This window comes from Theropithecus gelada, chromosome X, assembly GCF_003255815.1.
Source record: "Theropithecus gelada isolate Dixy chromosome X, Tgel_1.0, whole genome shotgun sequence".
Lineage (NCBI taxonomy): Eukaryota > Metazoa > Chordata > Mammalia > Primates > Cercopithecidae > Theropithecus > Theropithecus gelada.
Window position 1 is genome coordinate 114,151,417 of NC_037689.1, and position 12,490 is coordinate 114,163,906.

Genomic DNA, 12,490 nt, shown 5'->3' on the forward strand with positions numbered 1-12,490 from the left:
CCCAAAGTAATTAATAGATTCAGTGCTATCCTCATCAAGTTACCATTGACTTTCTTCACAGAATTAGAAAAACCTATATTAAATTTTATATGGAACCAAAAAAGAGCCTGTACAACCAAGACAATTCCTAATCAAAAAGAACAAAGCTGGAGGCATCATGCTACCTGAGTTCAAACTATCTTACAAGGATATGAACAGACACTTCTCAAAGGAAAATAAACATATGAAAAAGAGCACATCATCACAGATTATTAGAGAAATGCAAATCAAAACCACAATGAGTTACCATCTCACACCAATTAGAATGGCAATCATTAAAAAGGAAATAACAGATGCTGGAGAGGATGCCGAGAAATAGGAACACTTTTACACTGTTGGTGGGAGTGTAAATTAGTTCAAACATTGTGGAAGACAGTGCGGCGATTCCTCAAGGATCTACAACCAGAAATACCATTTGACCCAGCAACCCCATTACTGGGTATATACCCAAAGGATTATAAATCATTCCATTATAAAGACACATGCACACGTATGTTTATTGCAGCACTGTTCACAATAACAAAGACTTGGAACCAACCCAAATGCCCATGAATAATAGACTGGATAAAGAAAATGTGGTACATATATGTCATGGAATACTATGCAGCTCATAAGTTTTAATTCCTATGCAACACATATATATATTTTTTTTAATTTGGGAAAAATAAACTGAAGCTTTCATTTAAATACCAAACCAAAGTGCTATCCTGCCCTTCCTTACCCGTGCTCTTGTCATAAACATTAAAATATGTCTTGGACTCTTGGACCTTGCTTTCCAAAGAGTCAATGTACAAAGAGAAAACCCCTATACCTGTAAGCTTTCTTAGGTTTACTTTAGAGTATAGAAGCTTAGTCAGTGCCTGTCTTTTGTCTCATTGTTCTAATTTCCCCGGCTCCCTGCAGTTCTGCCTAATAATTGACCATAACTGCAAGAATATCCCATTTAATTCCTCAGCCAATATTGACATAAGCAAGTTATATACTAACAGTGTTCCATACCTTAGCTTGTCCTCCAGTTCTCAATCTGCATTTTGTTCAGTAATTTCATATGCTGCCTCTTTCATGGACCTTCAGCCCTCTGCTTCTTTAGAAATGATAAATAAGACTATGACTCTTCTCACAAGAATGCCATAATCCAGTTTTCTCTCAAAGAAAAGTAATGGCTTTGAGTTCCAGTCTACTGGACCAGAGCCTATATCTTGTCCAGCTTTTGGTGGGCTTCTTTTCTGGGGTACAAAGCAACTGTGTCCTTTGTAACAAGTGGCCAGGTGAGAAAGCAGTCACAAAGCTGGAACAGAGTAACATTTGGGACAAAAGCCTCGTGGAAGAGGTACACAGCAATTAACCCAGCCACTAATGTTTGCACTGAAGAGGTTGGCCAGGCAGTTTTAATACAACTCTGACTCTTGGGTCTTTCTGTAGGGAAATGTCTAATTCTATGGGCGACCTGTAGTACATTGGACTTCAGACAATGTGGTTCACACTCATGAGTTAGGATCTCTTTGATGTTCCTTACAGTAAGGCAACAAGTTTCTATTTTCAAGAAAGCACTGTTTCAGTTCAGTAACTCCTCCATTTCTCAACAGAGTCTAGGACTCGTAAGATATGAAGAGCAAAGTTAAAATTTATAGGACGGGACTTGAATATTATTAGTGATAATCTATGTGTAAGAAATTTGTACATGTGATAGACAAGAATAAACATTACTAGGAGTAAATGGAACTATTGGTTAAGAGTAAATCAACATCTTAGTCAATCATTTGTTACTGATTCAACAATATTTTTCAGCACGTAGTGTATGTGGGCTATTCAAGCACTGGGAATTCAACATTACAAGAAACAGGCTAAAAAGTCCCTGGGTAATGGAGATTTTAAATGTACTTCTTTTCTCTGAAATTTTACTCGGGAATAGAGAACAATAAATGAACTTAATAAAAGGTAAAGTTTTAAGGATAATCATAAAAGCAAGGTTACAGAGACAGAAAAATCTGAGATTGAAATGTGCCTCTATCACATACTACCTGAATAACAATGGGCAGGTTAATTAATTTGCATCAACTCTTAGCATCAACTTCTATATATGATAATCAGAAGTAATGAAAACTACTTTGGAAGATTTTTGTGAGCATGTAATAAGACAACATATGTAAGCCTACTAGTACAAGAACTTGATACACATCTTACCCTTTCCTTATGAGAATAGAAGAGGCATCCATACTTTTGTCCACCTGGCACAAGACACTCTTTTCCATTATCTTTGTCTACTCTGGATTGGAAACCCCTTTCTGTTTTATTTGATAAACTCATTATAATATTGTTCTTTTAACACTCCAAATTTAGTTCAGTTTAACTGGTATTTATTATTTACTTTGTGCCAGAAAAGATGCTAAATTTTGGAAATACAAAAATGAATAACAGAATTCTTCCTTTGTTTTTTCTCACAACCTAGTGGAAGAAATAGGCAAAAATAAATAAATTTTATGCAATGTGGTAACTGCTATTACAGATCTAATCCCAGAGTGCTATGAAAGGACATAGGAGGGACATCTAAGCCAGATTGGAGAGAAGGAGGTTCAGTGACAGCTTTGTGAAGCACATTATATATATAACAACCATTAATTCCCTAAAAATACGGAGATTCATGAATCCACAATTCTCTCAATTTTAAACTGAAGGCTAAGTGTCTAGGACAACACTTCAATATTCCTTTATAAGCATGCCATTTGTGTAGTACATCCTTTAATACACTCCATCAAGTGAAGCTCTTATTAGATTCATTAAGGAGAATGGACAACTCCATTCATGTAGCTTCAAAGGCAGTGATTTATGTCCAAAATGTTAGAGAGTCAGCATAATATAGTTTGGTAGTTCTCATTGTTGGTAGATAGCTGAAGTGGTTGAAGAGGGACTGGCTTAAGAAATACAGATGACTTGACCCTATTATCAATGAATTGAATCAAAATCCTTGGAGAGGAGGCCCAGACATCTGTATTTTTAAGAGCTCCCCAGTCAATTCAGATGCACAGTGAGTGTTAAAAATAAGTAGTATAGCGGTTTAAACAGCTTATACAGGTGTTCTCTTCATGGCTCAGTAATGAACTTGTCCTGTTACTTGAGTGAGTCATTTCATGTTTCTTGTCCTTAATTTCCTTCTCCACAAGATGAGACTGTCTCCAAGGTCTGACACTCTTATACCATGGCTCTCTTTCTTTATTTCTGGACAATATTTCTCCTGCTCATTCACTGCAAAACACACTTTGATATTTTGATTTGCGTACTATTTACTTTATTCAAGCACATGGTGATTCTCAAACTGATTTATACTGTGGAAGAAAATTAACATTCTCAAGGAAAAGATTTAGCCAAAGCACATTTTTTGAAGTCTTATGTAATTAAATCAAATTTAATAACAGTTGAGAACATATTTTCATGTAATGAAATAATCCAGATTGTGATATATTGGAAGGAGTTACTCTCCAAGGGACAGTACAATCAATGATAGATGGAGAAGAGTTAGAACAGCCAGACTTACTGACTTTTTAGAATTTAGTCTAAAGAAAAAATAAACATTTCTGGTGTTAAATATACTTCTTGTTTATGTTTCTGGAAAGGTAATCTAATCGATATTGAGAGAACTTGTTGATCTGGATAAATTTAAGGTTTCCTTCTCATAAAATGTATTTAAAATACAAGAATATACAAAGTACTGCATACAGGGCAATATGTCTATAATTCTGTGAAATAAATTAGAATGATTTAAAAACTAGAACCTCTGTGGCCAATAAAGTGATGCTGGCGTTAAGAATATTACTATCTGTGTTACAAGTTTTGAAGTAAATCAAATCCCCTGAAATGGCCAGATTATTTCTATTGTATTCTAAAAGAAAGTATATAGTCTATGAGTCCGAATGTTTGTCAATTGCTCCAGTTCATAAGGTCAATAGGCAATACTGTTCAGAGTACTTTATCTAGTGATAGCAGGAATAAATCATTGATAGGGATTAAAGCTTGTTTGGAAATAAAGCATAAATGTTTAACCCAGTACTATGTGCTAGTTCCCTCATTCAAGGTTATTCAAATTGGAAATAGTAGAATGAATGTTATAATAAAGGAACTGAAATCCAAAGTATCTGAAAATGTGGAGTACCTGGCTTCTTGGAGAGAGTTCAGGTTTTCAGGCCTGGATGAATTGGTTCCAAGCCTGAGAGAATGGCTTATGGACTATGAAAGACAGGTTTAGACACTGAAAGCCTGAGAAATAGAGACTATGTTTTCTCATTCCTTCCTGCTAATGAAAAAAAAAAAAAATCAAAGCTGTATACACATAGGACAAGGTTGTTTAGTGGAATAAGCAAAGACTTTGGAATGACATTAATGTGGCTTCAAATCCCAGCTATGTAATTCTAGCCCTGGGGATATCACTTTACATCCTGAGCCTCAGTTTTCTCAATTATTAAATAAAAATAACATGTCAATCTGGTACTATTGTTGTAAAGATAGAAGATAATAGAGATGTTCTTTGACACATGATGTGGTCATGTCCTAATGAACCCTTCATAATATGAAAATGTTGTCAGTTCAAAATGCATTTAATACACCAATCTTTCAGACCATCATAACTTAGCCTGGTCTACCTTAAAAGTGCTTAAACACTTACATTAGCCTACAGTTGACCAAAACCATCTGGCAACACGGCACACTACAGAGTATCAGTTGTTTACTCTTATGAAAGCATGGTGGACTGGGTGCTGTGTCTGGCTGCGGCTACCCATCACTGTGAAAGGGAATCATACTGCATATAGCTAGCCTGAGAAAAGATCAAAAATCAAATTTTGAAGTATGGTTTCTATTGAATGTGTATCACTTTCACACCATTCTGAAGTCAAATGATCGTCAGTTGAACCATCGTAAGTCAATGATTTTCTTTATATGAAAATGACCAAAATAAGTTTGTTACACTACAGGAATTCAACTAATGATAGACCCTCTATTATTAAAAACAGTCTGCCTTAGGCTTGCTTATTTTTGTACCCATTCTTGAGTTTCTGGAAGCCCTGAATAACTTTTTGTGAAGATATATCATAAATAACACTGACACCAATGTTCTTACATCCTCTGCATAAGTTTAATGAACTTCTGAAGTTCCATAAAAATATAGAGTGAAACTAGTTTCTCCCCTACTGGGAAAAAAGGTTTTAAAGGAGATATTTAAAAAATAATTTCAACTTTTCTTTTAGACTAAGGGGAAACATGTGCAGGCTTTTTACATGGACGTATTGTGTGATGTTGAGGTTTGAAGTATAAATGAGCCTGTCACCATGGCAGCAAGGATAATACCTAATAGAAAGTTTTTCAGCCCTTGCCTCCTTCCCTTTCTTCCCACCAGTAGTCTCCAATATCTATTGCTCCCATTTTTATGTCTATGCATACCCAATGTTTAGCTTCCACTTATAAGTAATAACATGCAGTATTTGGTTTTCTGTTCCTGCATTAATTTGCTTAGGATAATGGCCTCCAGCTGCACCCATGTTGCTACAAGGAATATAATATTATTTTTTATGGCTGCATAGTATTCCATGGTGTATATGTGCCACATTTTCTTCATCAAGTCCACCACTGATGGGTACCTAGGTTGATTCTATGTCTTTGCTATTGTAAATAGTGCTGTGATCAACATATGTGTGTATGTGACTTTTTGGTAGAATGATGTAATTTCCTTGACGTATATACTCAGTAATGGGATTGCTGGGTCAGATGGTAGTTATGTGTTAAGTTCTTTGAGAAATCTCCAAACTGCTTTCCACAGTGGCTGAACTAATTTACACTGTCCACCAACAGTATATAAGCATTCCCTTTTTCCCATAGCTTCACCAGCATCTACTTTTTTAAACTTTTTAAAAATAACCATTGTGACTGGTGTGAGATGGTATCTCCTTGTGGTTTTTCTTTGTGTTTCTATGATGATTAGTGATATTCAGCATTTTTTCAGACTAGTTACTTATTTGTCTTCTTTTCAGTAGTGTCCGTTCGTGTCCTCTGCCCATTTTTTAACAGGGCTATCTCCTTTTGCTTGTTGAATTGTTCCTATAGATTCTGGATATTAGACCTTTGCTGAATGCATAGTTTGTGAATATTTTCTCCCAATTCTGTTGGTTGTCTGTTTACTCTACTAATAGTTCATTTTGCTGTGCAGAAGCTGTTTAGTTTAATTAGTTCCCTCTTATCAATTAAGAATTAATTTTTTCATGTGCTGCTGGATTCGGTTTGCTAGTATCTTGTAGAGTACTTTTGCATCTGTGTTCATTGGGGATATTGGTCCATAATTTTCTTTTTTATTGTATTTTTGCCAGGTTTTGGTATTAGGGTGATGCTGGCTTCATAGAATGAATTAGGAAGAAAAACCTTCTACTCTATTTTTTAAAATAGTTTCAGTAGAATTGGTACCAGCTCTTCTCTCTACGTCTCGTAGAATTTGGCTTTGAATTTATGTAATTCAAGGCTTTTTGGTTGATAGGCTTACTACCAATTAAATTTTAGAACTTGATATTAGTCTGTTCAGGGCTTCAGTTTCTTTGTGATTCAATCTTGGGAAATTGTGTTTCCAGGAATTTATCTATTTTCTCTAGATTTTCTAATTTGTGTCCATAGAGGTGTTCATAATAGTCCCTGAGAATCTTGTATTTCTGTGGGGTTAGTTGTAGTGTTCCCTTTGTCATTTCTGATTGCATTTATTTAGATCCTCTCTTTTTTGTTAGTCTTGCTAGTGGCCTATCAATCTTCTTTATCCTTTCAAAGAAACAATTTTTGGTTTTGTTGATTCTTTATATGGATTTTGGGGTCTCAATTTTCATTCAGTTCTGCTTAAATGAGGTATTTTTTAAAATCATGCTAACTGATTTAATGTTTTGAATTCTCTCTGTAGGTAAAAAAGTCTCCTAGAGTGGTTTGTTTAAAAGACAAGAGTTAGTGTTTGTTTTGTTACATATTGTTTTGTTTTCCGGATGACCTATCATTCTGTTTTCCATCTAATCTTTTTGTGTGCTGGGCAAAAGTATTACCTCTGCGTGTTTACTATCCCATGAGTCAGTTACCAACAGTGATGATATATGTGTGTAGTTTGGAAAGTGGCTTGATAGAAAATATAAAATATAAATGTAAAATATTGCTTGCAATAAGTTTATTTGAAGCTATAAAGCACAGAGATCTTAATGACATTGTACAAGAAGAAGAGTTTTCATAGCATAAAAATGGATGTGATTGGAAACATATGGTTTTTCTCTCTCAACTACAGCTTAAAGACCCAGTGGTGGAAAGTTTCCTGGTTCTGTATTGTATGTACCTTTTTTCTTTGCACAAAGCAGGTGCTCGAAATAAATGTGCATTTAGTACTTGAATGAATGAATGAATGAAGAATATATTTCACAACCAGTGCATAAAAGTGCAGTTTGTAAAATTATGTGCAAATAGGTAGATCATCACGGCCTCAGTGTGAACCACTGGTGACCAAAGTTTGTAAATTCTCAACATAACTTGAAATAAGGCTATTGGCAATGTACATAAGTTGCACCTGAATTGAGATGAGCAAATCAAACTATTCAGTACATTTATATGAATACATTTGAATTCAAACATTCATGTCTTAGAAAATACAAACTAATCTTGGAGTTGCAGCCTTACCAACAACTGTAACAATTTGTAACAATTCACTTAATATTTATAAATCTATGAGTCCCTATGTCTTTTTCTTTTCTTTTCTTTTATTATTATTATACTTTAAGTTCTAGGGTACATGTGCATAACGTGCAGGTTTGTTACATATGTATACTTGTGCCATGTTGGTGTGCTGCACCCATCAACTCGTCAGCACCCATCAACTCGTCATTTACATCAGGTATAATGGGTTGCTATAAAAAAATACTATGAACTTGGTGGCTTATAAACAACAGTAATTTACTTTTTCCAGTTTTGAAGACTGAAAGTGTAAGTTCAGGGTGTCAGAACCCTCAGGTTCTGCTGAGGGTCCTCTTCCAGGTTTCAGACTGCCTTCTGGCTTTGTCCTCATAAGGCAGAAGGAGTGAGAGAGCTCTCTGAGGGTCTCTTTTATATGGAATCTAATCCCATATATGAGACTTCTGCCCTACTCAGCTCACAAAGGCCTCACCACCAAATATCATCACATTGGGAGGTAGAATTTCATCATATGAATTTTGGGGGAGACATAAACATTCAATCCATAACACTCTATAAAAATTAGAGATTTCCACTAAATAATCCTTAAATTCCCTTCTGTTACTCTTTACAATTATACACACACACACACACACACACACACACACACGTGTGTATGATGTATATGTATCTAGCTATTTATCTCTCTATATGTAATGTTATAATTCTATAATACCACTAGGTATGTGTTGTGTTTGTTCGTGTTATCACTGATGAATTTTGTCTGCCTGAAGATCTTTAGTGAGCCCAGCTAGCGCACATTCATGACATGTGGTTGCTTTGGCTGCAGGAATCTAAAACTGAATAAAGCCAAGAAGCCTGTTCTTTCTGATTCTCTCCAAAAAAGGTCAAACTAAATCTTCCATCATATAACTCTAATGCGAGGAAGCAAGAAGCAGAACTATATCCTGCCATTTGCCCCTTGCCCCTGCCTAAGGAGACAGACCAGAATTAAGGGATTTCAGGGCTCTGAACTGCTACTCTATATATATTTGGACAGGACACAAGTTAGTACTCTTTTCATAGATGAGCCCACCGGTAAATGACAAGTTTTCCTAGCAAATAAAATACGAGAGAGAGCACTTTTTAAAATTAGTCCATAGCAACATGCAAAATTTGATGAAAGAGGCTACAAATGATGTTGTTTATGTAAAAGCATTTTCTTTGCTAAATTAATATGGTTATAAATTGAAAAATAGTTTTATCTTCCTTTTATTGAGTGTGGTCTTTCACAGCAGTACTGGGATCACAATAATAATGGTATGCTAATAAAATACTGGACATATTCCTCTGCTATAGAATGTCTTTTAAAAAATCAAGTCAAAGAATTATATTATTTATTGATAAAAATCTTTAACATGAGATCTACCCTCTTAACAAATTTTTAAGTGCACAATACAATATTGTTAACTCTAGGCACAATGTTGTCCAGCAGATATCTAGAATGTATTTGTCTTATATAACCTAAATTTTATCCCTATTGAACAGCAACCTCCCATTCCATTACCCACAATCCATGGCAACTGCCACTGTACCTCTGCTTCAATGAGTCTGCCTATTTTACATTCCTTATATAAGTGGGGTCCTAAAGTATTTGTCTTTATGCAACTGGCTTATTTAATTTAGCATAGCGTTCTCAAAGTTTATTCATGTTGTTGCCAAGAGCAGAATTTCCTTCTTTTATCAGGCTGAATAATATTACACTGTATGTATGCCATATTTTCTTTATCCATTCATGCATTTATGGGCATTTGGGTTGTCTCTTTATCTTGGCCATTGTAAATAATGCTGCGATGAACATGGGAGTGCATATACCTCTTCCAGATCCAGATATCAGCAGCTCATAATTGCCATATGATACTTAGAATATATGGCAATTCTATTTTTAATTTGGGGGAACCCTCAGTACTCTTTTCCATAGATGCTGCACCATTTGTCGTTTCCACCAATGGTGTACAAGGGTTTGCCAACACTTGTTATATGTTATTTTTTGATAATATCTATCCTAACAGGTGTGAGGTGATATCTTGCTAAGGTCTTTATTTGTATTTCTTTTTTTAAAAATTATATTTTGAGTTCTGGGATACGTTGAAGAATGTGCAGGTTTGCTACATAGGTATACACATGCCATAGTGGTTTGCTGCACCCATCAACCCATCACCTACATTAGGTATTTCTCCTAATGCTATCCCTCCCCTAGCCCCCGACCCCCAGACAGTCCCCAGTGTGTGATCTTCCCCTCCATGTGTCCATGTGTTCTCATTGTTCAACTCTCAGTTATGAGTGAGAACATGCAGTGTTTGGTTTTCTGTTCCTGAACTTATGAGCTCAAGGTTGGGGCAAAGAGGTTGGGGCAAAGTTACAGATTAATAGCATCTCAGGGTAAGGCAATTGTTCAGGGTACAGGTCAAAATGGGGTTTCTTATGTCTTCCCTTTCTACATAGACACAGTAACAGTCTGATCTCTCTTCCTTTTCCCTACATGCCCGTTTTCATGATATTGATTCTTCCTATCCATGAGGATGAAATGTTTTTCCATGTTTTATATCTTCTCTTAATTCCTTGAGCAGTGGTTTGTAGTTCTAATTTAAGAGGTCCTTCACATCCCTTGTTAGCTGCATTCTGAGGTATTTTACTCTCTTTGTAGCAACTGTGAATGAGAGTTCATTCACTATTTGGTTCTCTGCTTCCCTATTGTTGGTGTAAAGGAATGCTTGTAATTTCTGCACATTGATTTTTTTTATCCTGAGACTTCGCCGAAGGTGCTTATCAGTTCAAGAAGTTTTGCAGCTGAGATGATTGGGTTTTCTAAATGTAAAATTGTGTCATCTGCAAACAGAGACAACTTGAATTCCTCTCTTCCTATTTGAATACCTTTTATTTCTTTCTCTTGCCTGATTTCCCTGGCCAGAACTTCCAATATTATGTTTAATATGAGTGGTGAGAGAGAGCTTCCTTCTCTTGTGCTGGTTTTCAAACGGAATGCTTCCAGTTTTTGCTCATTCAATATGATATTTTCTGTAGGTTTGTCGTAAAGAGCTCTTATTATTTTCAAATATCTTCCATCAATACATAGTTTATCGAGAGTTCTTAACACGAAGGTATGTTGAATTTTATCAAGGGTCTTTTCTGCGCCTATTGAGATAATCAAGTGGCTTTTGTCATTGGTTCTGTTTATGTGATGGATTACATTTATTGATTTGCATATGTTGAACCAGACTTGCATCCCTGGGATGAACCTGACTTGATCGTGGTGATTAAGTTTTTTGATGTACTGCTGATTTCAGTTTGCTAGTGTTTTATTAAGGATTTTTGCATCAATGCGCATCAGGAATATTGGCCTGAAGTTTTCTGGTTTTATTGTTTCTTTTCCCGGTTTTGGTATCCGGATGATGCTGGCTTCATAAAATGAGTTAGGCAGGACACCCTCCTTTTCAATTGTTTCAAGTTTCAGAAGGAATGGTATCAGCTCCTCTTTGTATTTCTGGTAGAATTCAGCTGTGAATCCATCCGGTCCTGGGCTTTATTTATTTATTTATTTATTTATTTATTTAATTTTTATTGTTAGGCTATTAATTAATGTCTCAATTTCAGAACTTTTTATTGATCTCTTCATGGATTTAACTTCTTCCTGGTTTAGTCTTGGTAGGGTGTATCATCCAGGAATTTACCCATTTCTTCTAGATTTTCTATTTTATTTGCATAGAGGAGTTTATAGTATTCTCTGATGGTAGTTTGTATTTCTGTGGGGTTAGTGGTGACATGCTCTTTATCATTTATTATTGTGGCGATTTGATTCTTCAAAATTTGCCTTTTTTTTTTTTTTTCCAAAAAAGCAGCTCCCAGATTCATGACTTTTTAGAGAGTTTTCATGTCTCTATCTCCTTCAATTTTTCTCTAATTTTAGTTATTTCTTCTCTTCAGCTAGCTTTTGGATTAGTTTGCTCTTATCTCTCTAGCTCTTTCAATTGTGATGTTAGGGTGTTGATTTGAGATCTTTCTAGTTTTCTGATGTGAGCATTTAGTGCTATAAAATTCCTGCTTAACGCTGCTTTAGCTGTGTCCCAGAGATGCTGGTATGTTTTCTCTTTTTTCTCATTGGTTTCAAAGAACTTGATTTCTGTCTTAATTTTATTATTTATCCAGGAGTCATTCAGGAGCAGCTTATTCAATTTCCATGAAATTGTGTGGTTTTGAATGAGTTTCTTAATCCTGAGTTCTAATTTGATTACACAATGGCCAGAGAGACTGTTTGTTATGATTTCATTACTTTTGCATTTGCTAAGGAGTGTTTTAGTTCCAATTATGTGTTCAACTTTAGAATAAGTGCCATGTGGCACTGAGAAGAATGTATATTCTATTGATTTTGCGTAGAAAGTTCTGTAGATGTCTACTAGGTTCACTTGATCCAGAGCTGACTTTAAGTCTTGAATGTCCTTGTTAATTTCCTGTCTCATTAATCTGTCTAATACTGACAGTGGGGTGTTTTAGTCTCCCACTATTATTGTCTGGGAGTCTAAGTCTCTCTGTAGGTCTCTAATAACTGGTTTTATGAATCTGGGTGCTCCTGTAGTGGGTGCATTTGTATTCAGAATAGTTAGTTCTTCTTGCTGAATTGTTCCCTTTACCATTTGTAATGACCTTCTTTGTCTTGTTTTAATCTTTGTTGGTTTAAAGTCTGTTTCATCAGAGACTAGGATTGCAACCCCTGCTTTTCTTTGCT

General features: G+C 35.5%; 1 pseudogene; it reads left to right on the forward strand.

Annotated features, from left to right (window-relative positions):
• The first annotated feature begins 1,198 nt into the window (after positions 1-1,198).
• LOC112615245 overlaps positions 1,199-12,490 on the forward strand; it is an 82,278-nt pseudogene continuing 70,986 nt past the window's right edge.